At 50.8% G+C, this 14,087-nt stretch overlaps 1 protein-coding gene across 1 annotated transcript in view; it reads right to left on the reverse strand.

Annotated features, from left to right (window-relative positions):
• Positions 1-14,087, reverse strand: part of TBXAS1 (thromboxane A synthase 1) — a 137,821-nt gene that overhangs the window by 76,872 nt on the left and 46,862 nt on the right. The window lies entirely within an intron of this gene.

Here is a 14,087-nt window from a genome sequence, read left to right on the forward strand (position 1 = left end):
ACACCTATGGGCTCCCACCTGGTACCAGTCCCTGCAGGTTCCGGGCTGGAGAAGGCAGGCTCCCCGCCCCCAGTGAGCTCACAGCCTGACAGACAATGTAAACGCCGTAATAAGGAATTCATAAGATCCAGCAGGAAGACCAAGAAGGAAACGGCAGAGGTCAGTGATGTCCATATTGCCCCAAAATGGGAAGACAGTCATTCTAGGGAGGGAAATGATGAATGACTTTTATATATTGATTCTTGGAAAAGGTCTGAAGTGAATTGATAAATATTTGTGAGAATTCGGGAAAGATTAAACTGCTGGCGAAGGGCTGGACATCTGGTCGCCACACCTGTGGGTGGAAAAACTCCGCAGATACTTGGGCATGAATGAAGGCGGGGGGGGAAGGATCGGCCGGTCAGCTGGAGCTGGTGACCCCTAACTGGAGGCGGTCAGTGCCGCCAGTTAGATACGACAAGTCCATGCCTGGTTGTATTTATTTACTAAAGTGTGGGGGGGAGGAAAGCAACAGGCTTCAAGGGTCTCGTCGTCTGGCGGGAGTGACAATTAGGCAATCACCCCGCAGTGGGATGTCTGGCGAAACTGGGTGACCTTAAAGGCACACCCAGCTCCGTGCTGGGAGAAGAGAGACGAAAGGCTTCCCAAAGGGGTGATCCTCACGCTGAGTTCTGGACGACGAGCAGGAGTGAGTCCAGGAGGGTGGGTGGCAGAGGCAGGTGAGGGTCCCCCAGGGAGGAAACAGCGGTGCAGCTGTCCAGGGATGAGCCCACCCCTCAGCTGCCAGCTGTGCGGAGCTAACCAGAGCCACGACACCTGGGCCCCTGCGTGACGCCCTGCTTGCCGTCTGTTAAGTTACACTTTCGGGGTATAATTTGATTGCTGGCATATTCAGGTCGGAACGGTAGGAGCAGAGGTTAAAGGATAAAGTCGTAAGATGTGAAAGCAGCAAAATTTAGTCTGAATTCTTAGTTACTCTGAACGCCTCACGAGCTACACAAGGCGTTAATTTTGTAACTCTCCTCTTTCTCACTGACTGGGGAGGGGAATGAAAACAAGATTTGCCTGGCAGGTATTGGGCACTCAAAATATTCACCTGAGTGATCGTATTTCCCAAAATAGCGGGGGACATCTTGGGACACAGGAGTCCAGCAGGTGTGGTGGAAGAAAGTGTACTGACCAGTTTTTACTGGTGTTAACCAAGGAGACCGAAAATAACACAATAAGGCAGCCGCAAGCCAGTCCTTTTATAAAATTGATGAGGCCTGCCGTGGCATCTTTTGAAAATCTAGTGAAAGCTGTGGATGTACCCCTGAGAACAATGGACATTAATAGCATCGTATGGCGTCTGAGGGGTTCTTGGGCCCCGGAAGCCCACTGAAGAGCAGAGCTTCTTAAACGTGAAATATGCCCAAAAGTCACCTGTCTGGGTTTGAAGAGGTAACGGCTTAAGAATTCTCCAGCCTGACAAAAGACGCAGACTCGCAGATTCAAGAGGCTGTGTGAGCGCCCGCCTCCCAGAGGAGCAACCCAAAGAAATCCGTGCCGACATATGCCATAATTAAACTTTTGAAAACCCCAAACAGAAAACATCTTGAAAGCAGCCAGCGAGAAATGACGCGTTGTCTGCAGGGAACACCAATTCAAAGGACGGCACGGCATCAGAAACCATGGAGACCGAAAGGAAGTGAGAAGGAACGCTGAAAGATGAGAGCTGTCAATCACAAGCCCCATGTCTGGTGAAAACAGACTTCAGGACAGGAGGGGGGATAACATCGTCAGATGAAGGGAAACTGAAAGAATTTGTCACTAGCAGATCTACCCTTGAAGAACACCAGCAAATTATACACCGCGACGTAAAAAAGAATTATGCACCACAACCAAGTGATATTGCTCTAGGTATACCTGGCTGGCTCAATATATATATATTTTAAAAAATCAATATACTCTCTATATAAACTGAATAAAAAAGAAGGGTTATGTGATCATTCAGTTGATGAAGGAAAAAAGCATTTGGCAAAATCCAACACTCATTCATGATTGAAAATGCTCAGGGAACAGAAGGGAACTTCCTCAACTGTATAAAAAAGTATCTACAAGAAACTACAGAAACCAGCTAAGGTGTCATATAACGGGGGAAGGACAGTGCTTTCTCCTGAGACTGGGAAGAAGGCAAGGGTATTTAACATGGTACTGGCAATTCTAGCAAGTGCAGGAAGGCAAGAAAAATAAATAAAAAGCATAGAGATCGGAAAGAAATGAATGAAATTGCCTCTATTCTCAGATGACATGATTGTCCACATAAAAAATTCTAAGAAATAAAAAAAAATAGTCCTGAACTAGTAAGTGAGTTCAGCAAGGTTGCAGGATTCAAGAGCAGCACACGCACGAACTCAGGATCAACACGGCGTTTCTGTTTGCTGACAACGAGTATGTGGAGACCAGACTTAAAACACAGTACCATTGACGGTGCATATTAAAAAATCAAAGACGACCTCAATAGATGGAGAGATGTGTTATGTTCATGGATTGGCACACTCCACACTGATCACAGTAAGAATTTTTGTAGGAACCCCTGGCTGGCGTAGCTCAGTGGATTGAGCACGGGCTGCGAACCAAAGTGTTGCAGGTTCGATTCCCAGTCAGGCCACATGCCTGGGTTGCAGGCCATGGCCCGCAGCAACCGCACATTGATGTTTCTCTCCCTCTCTCTTTCTCCCTCCTTTCCCTCTCTAAAAATAAATAAATAAAATCATTAAAAAAAGAATTTTTATAGGCATAGACAAGCTTGTTTCACAATTCATATGGAAAGGCAAAGGAGTTAAAATAACTAAATCAATTCCGAAAAAGAATGAAGTGGGGGGAATCAGCCTACCAGATTTCAAGACCTGGCTACAGCGGTCAAGCCTGGGTGGCACTGGCAGAGAAACAGACCCCTAGATGATTGGAACAGAGCAGAGAACCCAGAAGTAGACCCACGCAAATACCCTCACTTGAGTTTTGACAGAGACACAAAAGCAAAGCAGTGGAGGAAGGTAAGCCTTTTCCTCAAGCGGTGCTGGAGCAATTGGGCACACGTTGGCCAAAGCATGACCTCACACCCTGCATAAAAGTCACCTCAAAACAGACCACTAACTTACATGTAAAATGTAAAACTTTTAGAAAAAAATAGGAGAAAATCTTAGGGATCTAGCACTATGCAAATAGTTCTGAGACTTGACATCAAAAGTACAACCTGTTACAGACAAAAATTAATAAAGTGGTCTTTATCCATTTTTTTCTTTGCTCCCTGAAACACCCTGCTAAGGTGAAAAGGCAATCCACATACCGGGAGAAATACCTGCAAATGCATCTGACAAAGAACTTGTATCTAGAGTACACAGTTATAAAACGTGGGCAGAAGACGTGGATAGGCACTTCGCCAAAGAGGAGACACAGGTGGCAATAAGCACATGAAAAGATGTTCCATGTCACTCGCCATTTGGCAAATGCCAATGAAAACCACAGTGAGCTGCTACTACCCATCAGAATGGCTAGAATAAAATAATATCATCAAATGCTGGTGAGTGTGGGAGAAACTGTACCACTCGTGTGTTGGTGGTGTGGGTGTGAAGTGGTACAGCCACTTTGGAAAGTAGTTTCTTGTAAAACTAAGCATGTACTTATTATATATGACTCAGCACTAGCACTCCTGGACATTTATCCTGGAGAAATGAAAACTTCTGTTCACATGAAAACATGTATATGAATGTTCACAGCAGTTTTATTTGTCACAGACAAAAACCAAAAACATCTCAAATGTTGTTCAGCAGGTGGATGGTTAAACAAACAGTGGGACATCCACACAGTGGAATACTATGCTGCACTAAAAAAGACCCCAGCCGATTGCCACTGCAGTGATTTGGGTGGATCTCAAGGGAGTTATGTGAATGAAAAAAGCCAATCTAGAAAGATTTCCTGTTTTTTTAATTGTAAAAGTTTATTGTTCAATCTTCTATAATCTTTGTCCCTCCTTTTGAACAAAAGGTTTCATAGTATATGATTTCATTTGCATATTAATTTTGAAATAACACGATAGCGATGGCGAAGACAGTAGTAGCGGCCGGAGGTTAGAAGGGGTGATGATGGGTTGGTGTGGCTCTGGAGGGTGGCCTGAGAGAGCCTTGTGGTAAGGGGACACTTCTGTGTCGTGGCTGTGGTGGCGGTTACACAAACCTACACATGTGATATAATTGCATAAAATGATGCACACACACACACACACACACGAGTGCACGTAAACCCAATACAATCTGAATAAGCGTCGTGGATTAGACCCATGTGGTTTTCATCGTGTCCTCTAGTCATGCGAGAGGTGGCCACTCGGGGACACGGGGTGAAGGGTACCTAGGACCTCTCTGTACCTTTTGTTTTGCAACTTTCTGTTGAATCTATAATCATCTCAAAATAAAAAGTGTTTTTAGAATAGCCACTTGGGAGCTTAATAAATACAGAGTCAGAGCTCTGCTCTTCCCCAAGTCAGGCCTAGGAGGCCTGGGCGGGGCCCAGGGATCTGCATTTAACAGGCTCTCCGGGTGTCGGTGCAGGAAGGCTGCTCCCACGCTGGGAACACTGCCCGAGGGCGGCGCTGCGACCGACCATCTGGACAATAAGGATGCCTGATCCCACCTGGATCCCCCTGACCAGAGCCTTTGGGGAGGGACCCAGGCTCTTCTAAACGTAACAAGCTCCCCAGGGGACCCTGATGTGATAACAATAACCCCCTCAGGGGCCCCAAACCCCAAATTAAAGACCCTGCTCTCTACCCCACCACCTTCAAGTTTACGCCATTCCTCTTACCTTCAATTCTTAGTTCAATATACAAGGAAAAACATTCACACGGGGGTGCAACCATATTTTGGTAATATATTTGTATTGATTTAGTTATTGCCAAAATAATTTTTACATCTGAATCTGGATCTTCAAAAAAAGAACACAAAATAATACTCCTACATTCAAATGAAAGTCGTCCTCCCCAGTGGGCACCTTGGGAGTCTTTGTGTGTTTTTCTAGTAATATTGCTAATGCTGAGAACCATTTTGTCACAATTCCGTTAGAATTGCTTCAGAGCTGGTTTATGAACCTCGTGAGAAAACTGGCCCCGTTTTACATGTAAATTGTGTAATCCAGTGAATTTATGTTTACACAAACGCTCATCAGTAGTTTGAGGAGCTCCTGGAAAGATCTTGGAAAGAAAAAACGTGTAAATGAAGCTCGTTTTCCAGGCCTTTCTTTTCAGGTCCTGGGCTGGCTCCGTGGGCTTTGTCCGCCCAGCCCTCCTCCTGCATGAGGTTCCCTGCCCCGCCCCCCTTCTGCACAGTTCTGGGGTCTCTGTCAGTGATAGCAGCACTCGGTCCCTCTGGCTCGGGGATGGCCTCCCCATCCAGGCACGGCCAATCGTAGTGTCGCATCTCCTTGGCAACAGTGGCCGGTCCACGGGTGGACATGTGACCCGGTCAGGATCCTTCCTTGGGAAGTGTGCATGGAAGCTGGGGACAAGGCTCCATGTTCCTGGGAAGATGGGTCCAGGGCCGTTGGTGGCCATCTTGCTCGCCCATGGCAAGAACTCTCTGCAGAGACCAGGAGAGATTTACGAGAAGCAGAGAGAGTTGAGGAAGTACATAGGAAATTTGGTTCAAGGCTTTTTGCTTCCTGCTGTCTTCCTTGGATCCTCCAAGTGTAAGTTCATTTGTACTGAAGTCCGTTTGAGTTGGGTTGCCATCATTGTAATCCCGAAGGCCTGATCCCTTGCCTTTTGGGGCATCGCCGTGCCTCTCCAGACAGACTTCCCCGAGGGGGTCTGGCCTCAGTGTGCACACGGTTACGACCGTATGGCGGTGTCTCACTGCTTCCAGAGATGGGGGGTGGGGGGGGTTGCAAAACAACATGCACTGGAGCCCAGGAGGCTGGGTCCCGGGTCGCGCAGCTCTGCCACCGGCTCGGGACACTGTCGTACGCAAAGTCCGTAAACACCCTTCACTTCAGCCTCCTTGTCCCTGCGATACGGGAGCAAAACTGGGAGCCTCTGCAGCTTGCTGCTGTGGCTTTAAATCCTTTAATTCCTAGGAACTGGAAATTAAGGCGTTGTCTTTGGATATTAAGTGTACTCTCTGTGGTGTGTGAAGGAACCTCCGGTCTCCGTGACATCAGTCCGTGGGGAAGGGTGGAGGACGCTTCTCACAGCCTTGGAGGTGGCCGCCATTGTGCGCGTGTACTGAGTGCTCACTACCCGCCAGGCCTCGCTCTGAGTGCAGTGCTGGTCTCCCCTCATTTAATCCTCATTAAAAAAAATGCATGGGGTCGTTATTACACCCACTTTGCAGAACAGGGCACTGAGCCTTAGAGAGTTCAAGCAAGTTCCTCGAGATGGGGATGATCCCAGTTGGGCAGCGGCCAAAGCCTGGGCCCTGCCGTGGACTGTGCTACTCTCTCGCCTGCCGGGCCCTGCTCCCAGGCCGGCCTCCTCGGAACAGCCCTGGGGCTGCGGTTTCTCGCGGGAGGGAGGAGCCAGGCTCCATCCAGCTCTGGAAGCAGACTTTTAAAGGTGGGCATTCAAAGCAGCTTCCTGCCCGAGGGACCAGAACCGCCCCACGAGTGCACTGAGCAAGGTAAGTTCTTGCTTCCTCTCATTCGAATGTGTCTACAGTCACCTTTTGGGGCAAAACATTCTCAGCCAATTATTCATTTATATTTATATATGCACATAAGAATTTGCTTATACAACCCCAAAGCACCCGGTTGAGGAGAAAACTGAGACAAATCAGTGAAATATTGTGCAGACAAAAATAACACTTGTTTGACTTGTTTAATTAGAAGTTTTTAAAAAAGAAACGACCAGTCAGTTCAATGAAAATGGTTCACCCTTGCCCTCCGGGAACTGAGGCAGGGTGCATGGCTGGTGTGAGCTGGTGTGGGGGGGGGGGAGCTGGTTGGAGGGGGTGGGGCTGCCTGGCTCCGGTCCAGAAGGCCCGCCCCCGTCTGGGGTCACTGAGCTCTGGAGGCTGTTCATCAGGAGGCACCTGCACACCCACACACAAGGGTGTCTGGGATGCACAGCGGAATGGAGAAGCACCTTGTGAAATGGTCCATCCAGTTCTGCAAATGAATGGTAGTGTCTCTGACCATTAGTTCACTCAATAACCATTCACTGAGCACATTCTCTGTGTCAGGGGCTGTGCTGGGGCCTGGAAAAAGCGTGGAGGAAGGTCTGTGAGCAGCTCCCAGGGCACGTGTCTGGAGCCAGAAGTTATGGGAGTCCCGTGCTCTTTGCCTTGTGTATCTCCGAGTTCTAGCAGTTTACAATGAGCGCACGTGGCGTTGGCCATAAGAAAAAGAAAAAAGGGATAAAGAGTATTTGTCACTGGACCGTTCCCACTGCGTCTGTCAGATGTCAGGGTGGAGGTTGGCAGTGATGCGGCTGCAGACACTTGGGCCCTGTCCTGTGATTTATCGGCTGTGTCACCTCGAGCAAACCACAGCCTTCCCGAGCCAGTTTCTTTGGTAAAAGAGGCTGTTATGTGGGTCAGATGAGAAACCTGAGGCTGCCTGATGCACAGTCAAGTTTTAGGTGTGATAACCTCCCCATCAAAGGGAAGGGCCCTGCACCCTCTGGTAGGTGGGCCACACCTGCTGGGTCCACTTTCCAGGGGATGGAGAAGCGGGGTGAGGAGCATCCCTGGGAGACCAGGTGACATGCCAGCACCCGCCCCATGTTGGGAGGACTCCATGCCTACGTCTGGAGACCCCGTTTCCAGGCAGAGACTGAGGGGTTGATGAGGGCCTCCAGCAGCTGGGACAGCTGCGAGACACCAGGCACCTGATAAATCCTCGCCTGGGGGACAGTTTTCTCTCCAGTGAGTGGAAGATGCTGAAAGGGTGACTTTTGTCCTGGCCATAGGTCTCACCTCTGGTCTAGACCCTAGATGTGCAAGTGTCAGAAAGCTCAGTGGGAAGGGTGGCCATTGCCTCCTGGAGAGGACAATTGTGAGTGTCCGAGTCCCTCAGCTTCCCCAGAGTTTAGCGAAGAGTCTGGTGCCGGGAGCACATGGGCCCTTGACTTCCACAGGGGCTGCCCCTGGGCTGGGCGGCCCGCCTCCTGCTGTGGCCAGAGCGTGGCCCCAGGAGTCCCAGGGGTCGGGTCCAGCTTGGCTCACTGGGGCTTCATGCGTTACAGTCTGCCGTTAGAGCAGGGGTGGCTCGAGAGAGCTGTGAGGCAGAACAGACTGGAGGACCCAGTGACAGAGCCAGGGGCCCTTGGAGCCCGGGAGCTGCTTTCTCCCGACTCCCACCTGTCACGCCCAGCAGGGTGTGGATTACCTGCACGGGGGAGCCTCCCGGCGCTCATGCCTGGGGCTGACCTTGAACTCACAGCCCCTCCAGAGCCCGATGGGCTGAATCAGCCCCTTCTCAGCCCCTTTCCTCTCCGGGGTGCCTGGGGTCCGATGAGCACTGTTCTCCTGCCCTCGTCATACTGGTGGGTCCCTCACCCTCCCTTGGCCGGATTTCAGACCTCCCGCTCAGGGATGTATGTGCCCACCAATCTGACCTAAGTTCCCGATCTGCTGCCAGTCTACGCGTGGGCCCCAGCTCAGTGTGCCCACCTGGGGCTTCGTAAAGTTCGGATCCCATTGTACCGCCCATTTATTTGAAACCCTTCAGTGGTTTGCTGCCATCAAGCCCCTCGGGGGTTTCAGCACGGCCGGCAGCATCCTTCACAACCTGGCCCCTGCTTTGCCCCGTCGCCGCTCACCCTGACTTACCGAAACCCTCCACCACCGCTCGCCTCCCTGCCTTAGCACATGCTGTTCCCCTGGCTTCCTGGAACAGCACTCTCTTTTCCTTCTCTAGCCTCCGTAACTCCTAGAGGTTCTGCGCTCATGGTGATGGCTTGTTTTCGTGGCTGCCTTCTTTCCACTTGATGGTGAGTGTTTTCAACACAGGGCCCCTGTCTCATCTATCTGTGATGTCTGGCATGTACCACAGTGTTGGGTGTGCAGTAGGAGCTCCCTGGTGGTCGTGGAGTGTGCTGTGGTGCAGTTCCACTGTTGATGCTGCCGGGTGGAGGCCTGTCTCTCTCACCGGGACCGCCGCAGGGCCTCCCCACGGGCTCTCGGACAAACCCAGCTTGGTAAAACGGGAGCTGACGTGTCGTCCTGCTCCAGGGAGCCCTCTCCACGGAAGCCACATGTGCAAACCGCTCGGCCTGGGTACAGCAAGGGGCCCCGCCGGAGCTCACGACCTCTCTTATCGCCTCTCTCCTCTTCCACCCAGGTTCCCGAACTTTCTCAATTCACCGCGCCCTTAATGACTCAGTAATGTGTCATGGCCTCCTAAGGCCAAAAGAAGTCCCTCACACTCTTATTTTTTTTAAGCAGTTAAGTCCAAACAACTTAATAAGTATTCATGTTCTCAGAACTTAGTGGGCATTTGAAAAAAGAATACGCATAAATTGAAAGTAACTTCCATGGTGACCAACAGATGTCGCTGCGTCCCCCATGAATATTTAAAGCATCCCAGGAGGCCCTGTGAGTTCACTGTGGCACCCTGGGGTGCCTCAGCACATAGTTTGGGAATCACAGCCATCTGTTGCTATAAAAAGTTATTTGTGGCTCTCCAAAGTGGCAGTCATTTTCCAATTTTGCCCGTGGTTTTTCCTCCAGCCTTCAACTCGTTAGTTTGGAAAAGGCTTTCTGACAGGTCGCCGGTCCCCTCTCCTGCGGCACATTCTTAGAGCCCTTCCTCCTCCTCGTCGTTGTCTCCAGGGCACTCTTCCATCCCTCTGTCCACCTGCACCTCACTCTTCTTCCTTTATTGACCGGCCCCTTACTGCTCTGTGAATTATGTGAGGACAGAGCCCTGTCTTCTGTTTCTCTGTCTCTTCTACAGTGGATGCCAGATTTCTTCAGGAAAAGAGACATGAGTGGTGCCTTTTTCAGAAGGGAGGGGTGGTTTCTCCTGCTGCCGTCCACTCAGTGCCGCACCCAGAGCGAAGCTGAGATGCCTGTGGGGTGGGGCCGGCCGTGCGCTCTTCCAGACTGGGCGGAAATGTCCTCTCCGTCTCTGTGTCATTGGAAGACGTGGATGGGGCCCTGAGATGAGCGAGGGAAAGGTCCTGCAGGGGGCGGGAGGACACGCCCCTCCCAGCATGACCGGAGAACTGGGGGCAGATAGAGCCCTGCATCTGGAGTTGGAACTTAGGGACTCGGCGCCAGTGCCGTGAGTCTCAGGGTCACAGTCACACCCCTGGTACACTTCCCAGGTATCGGGAGGGAGAGCAGGTCTCACCACCTTCTTCAGGGACTTTCTCGGCTGCAGCTGGGAATATGCTTGGGCGTGGGTTTCTAAGTGGCGAGAGGAGGGGTTCATGGGGGCTCGGGTCTGATTTCACACGAAGCAGCCTGGTGGAGTGTCTTCGTCTGTAAAACACAGCGGCCCTCCTCGTCCTGGTGGGGTGTGACTACGTCGAGCTAAGTAAAGCTCTTTCTAGAACAGAGCCTGGGCGAAAGGAGGAAATTGGGTGGCCAGGGGGAAAATGATCTGAAACAAACCCGTAACGAAAAACCTCTCTACTTTATTGGATATACGCGCCCATTTAATTTATTCAGTTAATAAAACGCATTCCCCAGAGGGGGACAGGCAGAGAGGTAAGCTGCGGGCCGATCTGCCCGTGCGAACGTGGGTGTATATGTGTCTCTCATAACAGTAAAAAGAGAGTAATTAAGAGATGAATTGCAGTGTACAGAAATCCTGAAGGACACCGAAGATTCCAATTCCGGTTACTGTCCTTGGCGCAAATGGAATTCAATGGGGAATAGATAAATAGAATATAAAGAAAAAACGAATTCAGAACAGATGTTAGGCAAGCAATTTTTTTCACAGTGAGAAGCATAAACATGAAGAACAGCCTATAAGGCAAAGTTGTTGATGCAAACAGCATCACGCCACTAAATAAACAGTGAGACGGCACCGCAGGGGAGACCTGAGTGCTGGCGCCCACACAGCTCTGCCCGGGCATGTAGATTCTCAGGCCCTGGAGAGGACTCTGTGTGGGGGGTGGGGAGGGGGGGAGGAGTGGGGCCCTATTGCCTAGAATGCACGTAAGACATGTATTTGTGTGATAGTATATGGCAAAATCTCTTCTCCCCAAATGATACGTGGACTTGGAATATGCATTGACGGGCTCAACAAAAGCTAGAACCTGTTCTGAAAAGACAGGACAGCCAGGGGAGGAGCTCCTGGCCACGGGGAAAAGGCTCGGTCCTGGGCCAGGTGGGCGACTCTGAAGAAAGGAGAATTTAATGGCAAAAGAATTTTGGACCCACATGGGGTGACACAGGGGGCAGAGGAAAGAGCATGAAAACACAAATCGTAGTATTTCAGAGACAGAAGGAAGCTTCAAGAGGATGATTCTAGCCCAAGCCCCTCATTTCACAGGTAGGAAAGCAAGTCTGAAGAGGGGAGGTGATGGTGTGGGTGCCGCCAGGACACGTGGCATCACCTTAGAACGGCCCCTTTGCCAGGAGGAGGCGGGAAAGGCCAGGGGGACTCCTCCCCAGATTTCCTGAGGACCCACGTGCAGGACTAGTGAAGGTCACCCTGCAGGTTCTAGAAATCGTCATTCCCCCAGGTGCCGTCCGGGAGCGGAGGAGCCAGGATTAGAACCGCTGCTCCTTGGGCAGACTGCGCCGACAGAGGGTACCGAGAGTGCCTTCCTCACATCAGACCGGCGAGGTAGGCAGGAGTGCAAGAGTTTCTTTACAGGCAAGGATGATGGTTCTAGTCCCTTGGCTGGAAAAGCTGAGCTGAGACAGAACCCAGATCTGGCTCCTAATCCGGTGCTCCTTCGGGCACCGCAGGCCAACCCCCAGGAGTAAGGCTAGGGGAGAGGGCAGCCCCTCGGGGAAGAGAGATGGGATAGCAGTAGCTCAGTAAAAGCCGGGTGTGTGACCCGAGCCAGTGAAGCCCGGGGAGCAGGTCATGGGAGCAAACCCTCCCTTTTCCCGTGGATCACAGGATAGCCTGACGTGGTAGCAAATCCTCGTGCGTTTATGGGCTGACTGCTGAGCTGACGTGGAAAGATTACAGACCCCCACCCAAAGCTTTGATCTGAGGCTGACAGACTCCCCTCCCCCCATTCCCTTCCTCATGTCCCAGGGAAGAAATACTAATTACCAAGATCAGCAAAAACAAGACCTTCCTTTTTGAGGTTTTCTTGGGGTGCATCTATCCTGCATGATGCTTCTCAACATTCAACAAATGTTTACTGAGCATTTTCACATGTCTGGCCCTGGGAAGATCAGGGCAAAGAAGAGACAGAGGTCCTGTCCTCCCAAAGCTTGCATTCCAGCAGGAGAGCGGGACAAGCAACCATTAATGATGTGACCTCTTGTCAGGGCCCGTGTCCTAAGGGGTGTTAGGAGCATCCAGGGGACAATGAGGGACAGTGGAACAGAAAGGCGGTTGTCTGTTGGGGAGAGGAAGCAGAATGCAAGGAAGTTGGGGTGAAAGGAATAAAGAGACAAGTGAGACGTGGCCGTGCATCCCCAGGGCTCCCTGGTGCCACAGATGCACACACACACATGTGTACACACGCGCGCACATGCACACACACACACACACACACACCTGGACATGGAGGAAATTAGTAATTATTGATTGCAACACTGACCATTCACAATGGAGAAGTAAACTACTATTGTCAATGGTCTTTTTTTAAACTTGGAATTCTCCGAGGACAAAATGTTGCTGTGTATTGGATCAGTGTTTTCTCTCAAAGCCCCAAGAGACATTCTGGAAAACAGGCAAAAAAAGTTCTGCAGTCAAATACTACACTTCTCACTGGGAGGCCTCGCAAGCCCATTATTACATGAAAGGTTTCGAGTTATTGCGTGAAGAGGCCAGTGTTCCTTTGAGCAGCGCGGTGTTTCCAGCATTTGACCAGGGGACGTCCCCCTTTTATTTTCCGTGTAATGATGATTGTCGCTGGAAATGGCCCAAAGGACGCCCTGTGTGAAATACCGCATTAGGTGGCTGAAGGCCGGGAGGCCGGAGGTGCCAGGGTCCAAGCCCAGCCTGGGCCTTATATCTTCTCCTCTCCTCCTAACGCGTGGGTCACCTTAGAGTGCCTGGTTCCTAGGCCTGCTCAGACCCACCGTCTCATGGATGCGACTGTGGTGAAGATGGGGCTGTCTTTCCCTCTGTCATGTTCAACCTCCTCGTTATGGCGGGAACGACCGTGCAGTCTCCAGAATTCAGAGCCAGAGTCAGTGACTAATGGTGACTCATCTCTTGTTCCTTGTAATCGATGAGTCGTCCAATTCTACTGTTGCAGGACATTTCCTATGTAAAATGTTCTTTTTCTTTCCCTTATAGACATTTTATTTAAAAAAAAATCTCTATTGAATTTATGGGGGTGACATTGGTTAATAATATTACGTAGGTTTCAGGGGTACAGTTCTATAATACAATATCCGTATATTGTATTGTGTGCTCGTCACCTGAAGTCTAGTCTCCTTCTGTCACCAGCTATCCTGCATCTACCCTTTTCCACCTGCCCGCCCCCTCTGGTCATCACTGCACTATTGTCTGCGCCTATGAATTTGCTTGTTTAATCCCTTCACCTTCTTCACCCAGCCCCTCAACCCCCTCCCCTCTAACGCTGTCCGTCTGTTTTCTGTGCCTATGAGTCTGTTCCCTTACGTTTCTGATAATTCACATCACCGTGATCGCTCCCCTGGGCTATTAGAATGGCTGATTGTTCGCTTGTACATTTCCACCCCCACCCCCTCTCCCTGTCACTCCGTGCAGCTGCACAACTGCCTTCAAGCACCCGACTTCCTTGCCACCGTTCCTTAGATCCGTCTCCTCTCCTGCCACTGCCCAGGCTGTCCTCCTTACTGCTGTCCCAGACGGCAGACCTTCCTAGCACACCCTCAGCCTCTGCCCTCCCCCTTTCCCTTTCAACCAAAATCTTTAAGCTTTCTCTCACACAGGCCACCTGCCATCTCTCTTTTGTCTGGGCGGCTATGGAGCTAGTTAGCCTCTCTCAG

Source organism: Phyllostomus hastatus, unplaced genomic scaffold (genome assembly GCF_019186645.2).
Source record: "Phyllostomus hastatus isolate PE091 unplaced genomic scaffold, TTU_PhHast_1.1 phas_scaffold_114, whole genome shotgun sequence".
NCBI classification, from domain to species: domain Eukaryota; kingdom Metazoa; phylum Chordata; class Mammalia; order Chiroptera; family Phyllostomidae; genus Phyllostomus; species Phyllostomus hastatus.